This window comes from Leucopleurus acutus, assembly GCF_964270905.1.
Source record: "Leucopleurus acutus genome assembly, chromosome: 1".
Lineage (NCBI taxonomy): Eukaryota > Metazoa > Chordata > Mammalia > Artiodactyla > Delphinidae > Leucopleurus > Leucopleurus acutus.
This window is the reverse complement of record NC_139142.1, coordinates 4,787,880-4,793,879: the sequence shown is the minus strand read 5'-3', so window position 1 is coordinate 4,793,879 and position 6,000 is coordinate 4,787,880.

The following is a 6,000-nucleotide window of genomic DNA, read 5'->3' as shown; positions in this document are numbered from 1 at the left end:
TGTTTTCCAAAGAGATTGCATCATTTTACAATTCCACCAGAATTATGAGGGTTCCAATTTCTCTGCATCTTCAACATCACTTATTTCCCTTTTTTAATTAAAAAAATTTTAATTTATAGCCATGTCAGTGGGTGTGAAGTCGTATCTCATTGCAGTTTTGATTTGCATTTCCCTGATAGCTAATGAGGTTGAGCATCTTTTCATTGCCTGTTGGCCATTTCTATATCTTCTTTGGAGAAATATGTATTCAGATCCTTTGCCCACTTTTTAATTGGCTTATTTGTATTTTTATTATTGAGTTGTAAGAGTTCATTATATAGTCTGGATACAAGGCTCTTTTCACATATATGTTTGCAAATATTTTCCCCCATTCTGTGGGTTGTCTTTTCACTCTAATGGTATTACTTGCAACAAAATTTTTTAATGCTGATGAAGTCCAATTTATCTATTTTTTTCTTCCGTTGCTTGTGCCTTTGGAATCATATCTAGGAAGCCTTTGCCTAACCCAAGGTTATGAAGATTTAAACATGTTTCCTTCTAAGGGTTTTATTGTTTTAGCGCTTACATTTAGGACTATGATTTATTTTAAGGTGATTTCTGTGTATGATGTAAAGGGTCCAGACTTCATTCGTTCGTATGTGGATGTCTAGTTGTTCCAGCGCCATTTATTGAAGACTATTCTTTCCTGCATTGACTTATCTTGGAGCCCCTGTCAAAAATCAACTGAACATAAGTATAAGGGTTTATTTCTGGACTCTCAATTCAATTCCATTGATCTATATTATCTACGCCAGTACCACACTGTCTTGATTACTAAAGCTTTTCAATACATTTTGAAATCAGGAAATATGAGTCCTCCAACTTTGTTCTTTTTCAAGATTGTTTTGGCTGTTCTGGGTCCGTTGCATTTCCAAATGAATTTTAGGATCAGCTTGCTCATTTCTGAAAAAGAGATTTTGACGGGGATTGCATTCAATCTGCGGACTGTTGCCTTTGTAACAATATTGTCTTCCAATCCACGAATGGATGTCTTCACTTTTATTTAGGTCTTCTTTAATTTCTTCCAATGACATTTTGTAGTTTTCAGTGTATGTCTTAACACTTCTTTTGTTAAATTTATTCCTAAGTATTTTATCCTTTTTGATGTTATTGTAAATAGAACTGTTTTCTTAATTTAATTTTCAGATTGTTCATAGCAAGTATATAGAAATACAATTGATTTTTTGAATATCTCTCTTGCATCCTGCAACCTTAGTGAGCTCGTGTATTCGTTTTAATAGTTTTTCAGTCGATTACTTAGGATTTTCTAAACGCAAGATCATGTAATCTGCAGACAGAGATCATTTCACTTCTTCCTTTCCAATCGAATGCCTTTTTTTCATTGCCTAATTACCTCCAGTACAATCTTGAAAAGCAGTGGTGAGAGTCGATAGCCCTGTCTTGTTTGATCTTAGGGGAAAGCCTCCAGTCTTCTGACGCGCTCTTTTGATTTAAAAACTCTTATTTTGTCCTCAATTATGGCTTTTCCTCCTTCCACCCCATTTGGAACTCCTCTTATTTAGAAGTTAGATCTCTTGAATCCATCATTTACGTGTTTTATCTTGTCAACGATAATTTCCACTTCTTTCTTTTTTTACTCTGCTTCACAAAGTAATTTTTTCATCTGATCTTTTAGGTCCCTGGATTGCAGGCCCAATCCTGCCTGCCACCTGTTTTTGTCAATAAAGTTTTATTGGAACACACTCACATCCATTGGTTTAGGGATTGTCTGTGGCTGCCTTCACGCTGTGATGGCCGAGAGGAGTAGTTGTGACAGAGACCGAATGGTCTGCAAAAAGCCAAAAATATTTACTATCTGGCCCTTTGCAGAAAAGTGTGCCAACCCTAGTTCTAGATCAGTGTCTTTTCTGTTTTTCCCTGCCTCTAATTAATCTTTTAAGTTATGAAGTAATGGTTTTTGTTCTCAAGAATTGTCTTTTGTTCTCAGATTGTTCATCTGCAAGATCTCCTGACTCTCCTGATAACTTCTCTGTCATTGCCTCCTCTAGACATGTCATCTTCTGACTGCTCAGCGTGGTAGAGCATTTTTTGAGGGGATGGCAGTCTTTAAACTTCCCAAGCTCACGGTTTCAGAGGCCCCAGGCCTCCCGGCTCTGTTGCAGAAATGAGTTCCCCACAGAGGCCTGGCTGTCAGAGTTTCCAAGGCAGGTGTGAGACAGCCGACAGGGAGAGAAGTAACCAGGACATTTCTTCCGCAGGCTACTGGTGAACAGCCACCCGCACTGGGACCTGATGGCTGTTGCTGGGAATGCCAAGGAGGTTGGGCTTCCTAGGTAGGAGCTGGCTGGGGCATCCTTTTCCAAAGGTCTGGAGGCTCCTGGGTAAGGGCTTCCCAGGGATCAGCAGCTCCCTCTAGGATTGCAGGCTAGGCTGGCTTGAGGGATGCACTTGGCTAAGTTTTCTTAATTTAATGAAGCGGGAACATTAAGATCCTGTTAAGTGGGAACACTCAGGCAGCCCAGGATGGCAGGACTTGGCTCCAGGCTCCTCCAGAAAGGCAGGCCTGCTCCAGCCTGGGTCCTCGATGCTCCTCTCCCAGTGCAAAGAGGTACTAAGAAGTTGCCCTCTGCCAGATGGGTACCCAAGGTCCTCCCCCTGCCCCCAACATGCACACATCTGGCCCAGCTTCCCCTAGATTGGTCCAGGTCTTTGAGTTACCGAGGAGTCATCCCCAGTAGGACCACTGCCGGCTCCTCTCCCAAGAGTTGGCCCCTCCTGGGCCTTCAAAGTGGGTGAAACATAATCTTCAGGGGAGTTGCTTTCTGAGCTGAGGCGCCTGAGAGATGGAGTCAAAGAGAAGCTCCAGCTGTGCGCCCCACACCAACCTCAGTGTGCGGAAGGCAAGGTGGGCCAGGAACAACTTATATTTCCCACCAGATACAACCAGAACACAAGCGAGAGCTTTGGTTTCCAAAATATAATGCCTGCAGGCTCGTCCCTGCCCCACACAAGCACCGTTTGGATGAGGATGACATGTCAGTTCTGTGCTGTAAGAAGCTCGGGGGCGGGGGGTGTGGGGGGAAGAAACTTGGGGGGGACAAAGAGGAATAAGCACGGAAGACATGCCTGCTGCTCTCATGAAGTTCACAGTCCAGTGCGGGGGCCAGCAAGTGAAAAGACCATTCCAGAATGGGAAGGCAAGGGTGTGATGGAGTGGAGCCCAAAGCCCTGAAGGCTTTTGGAGATGGGTGCCTACAGCCCTGTGGGAGGGGGTGCCGAGTGTTTGGGGGGCGGGGAGGGGAGGTGACATGTGGGTGGAGTTGAAGATAATCGGCCAGGTGGAGAGTCAGTGGGCTGGGCGTGAGAGGAGGCAGACGTGTGTAGGTGCTCAATAAACAATGAATGAATGAATGAAAACAAATGGTGCTGTATTTAAGGGAAACAACTATTGGTAATAACTGAATTGGTCAAGGAGATTAACGGTCTGAGTGGGGATTTTCAAAAAAGGGCTGCAGGGTCACAGGTGATCCCAAGTTCCCTGAGACCTCTGTTGTCTTCCCTTTGAAGAAGACACTTCAGGTGTCTGACACGAATTAGTAATTTACCTCGGCTCATTAATATAAACCAGACATGGTCTCCTTGGTGAGTCATCAAAAGCAACTGTGTTTCTTTTTATTATTGGTGATGAGTGAGGCAATTACTTTGTTTTGGCAACCCCAGGTAATGGAGTTGGTTCCTCACCAGTGACTCCAGGCTGGAAAAACTTCTAGAAACAGGGAGGGGGCATGGGATAACGTGGGCAGTCCTGGGGCTTGTTGTTTGCAGAAATGTGTTTGTTAGGCTCTTCATCCACTCACCCGTGCACCCTCTCAGGGTCTCACCTCCACCCTCTGGACAAGGAGGTTGCATAAGATGCTCTTTAAGGACTTTTTAGCTCTATTATGTATCTGTGGCTCTATGACTAGCCTGGGCTTAACACACAGCAGAAACCCCATCTTTCCTGCCTCCCCGATGAATGAGAAATCCAGTCCAGGAGTGCCTCAGAGCTGGCCCACAGATAGCCCGGCCACTTGTCCCGAACCCCAGTACAAAGTCACTGACTTTGGTGAGCAATCTTTTCAGATCCAAGGACTGGTGGCTTCAGATACACATTGTTCAGGGGCCACAAGCCCCCCAAATGTTGATTTTCTTTTAGCAGAAGAATGGAAAACATGAACTCATGTACTTTTAAGAAATAAAGGCTTCATTCAGCAAACGGGAGAGATGCTAAATAGACGATGGGTTTAAGTGCTGCACAGTCAAGGGAAAGGGGAAGGAGCTGTGAGAATGAGGCACTGGGGAAGGGCAGGAAGGATCTTCTGGGAGCTGACTTTGTGCTTATCCTCAGCAGTGCCTGCAAGACAGCGTTAGGAGTCCCATCTGTCAGTAAGAAATGGAGGCTCAGAGAGGTCTGAGCTGCTGAGTAAAACGCAGGGCTCTGTCTCCCCAAGCATCCTCGGGCTGGTTGGACAAATATCAATGCCCATTCATGGGGAAGTGGGGCTCAGCTTAGGGCACAAGTGGTCCCTACCTGCCCACCCGGCCCTTTCTGCAGCTCAAGAAGCCCTCTAACGAACAAACATCACATGGAAGAAACCTACCAAGGAGGCTGACACAGCCGATTTCGTGAATTCACTGAGTGATGTTGGGCCGCTTAAACCTTTCGCAGTGTTCTGTGCGCCAAACCCCTTACTAAGAGTAGGATTTGCAGGTCCCCAATAGCATCCATATTCTCTGATGCTCCTTAAAGGAACTTGAATGTCGTTACTGTTCCAGGAGATTAGTAGTTAGCAGGAAAGGTTGACGGAGGCAAGTCCCCCTCACCTTTGGTGCTAATGTTCTATAGGAAGTCTGCCATCAACATCTCCCAGCAAATCTTCTTCCAGTTGCAGAGTCCAAGACAGCAGGGAAAGTGCTTGATCTAGAGGTTAGAGTGCACCACATGCTTCAATAAATCAGGCTGGGAACAAACAGGCCAACATCGTGGGAGGGTCTTCTCACAGAACTTTGATATGCATGAACCAGGGGTGACCCTGCCTCTGCAGAGCACATTGGGACATCTCCAAGTGACCTGGGGCTTGTCCATTTTAGTAATTTTTAGGGTCTAACAAGTCTCTTCTGTAGCAAAGAGACCGATCTTGACTCTGGAAAGAGAGGGACAGATAAGGTTAGGAGGGGCTGAAATCCTCTGGGGCTGCTAACAGGACTGTTAGAGGACCAAGGTGCCCTTTTGAGTTTGAAGACTGTAGCTCAAAGAAATCGGGGAAGGAAAGTGGAGATGTGACAGCCAATCGCTAAAGAACTCTGAGGACAAGTGGATGGTGACGAAGAGAGATCAATCGGCAACGTGTAAGAATGATGAACAACTGCAGCAAACAAGAATGGATGGGGGACTTCCCTGGTGGTGCAGTGGTTAAGAATCCGCCTGCCAATGCAGGGAACATGGGTTCGAGCTCTGGTCCAGGAAGATCCTACATTCCTCGGAGCAACTCAGCCCACGAGCCACAACTACTGAAGCCTGCGCGCCCTGGAGCCTGTGCTCCGCAGCAAGCAATGAGAAGCACATGCACCGCAACGAAGAGTAGCCCCTGCTCGCCACAACTAGAGAAAGCCTGCATGCAGCAATGAAGACCCAAGGCAACTGAAAATAAATAAATTTATTTTTTTTAAAAAAAGAATGGGGCTTCCCTGGTGGCGCAGTGGTTGAGAGTCTGCCTGACGTTGCAGGGGACGCGGGTTCGTGTCCCGGTCCGGGAGCATCCCGCATGCCGCGGAGTGGTTGGGCCCGTGGGCCATGGCCGCTGAGCCTGCGCGTCCGGAGCCTGTGCTCCGCAACGGGAGAGGCCACAACAGTGAGAGGCCCGTGTACAGCAAAAAATAAAAAAAGAATGGATGGGCACTGGGATTTTGAGTCAGAAAAACCTTGGCTTGAGAACTGACTCCACCACTTCCTGTATCTTG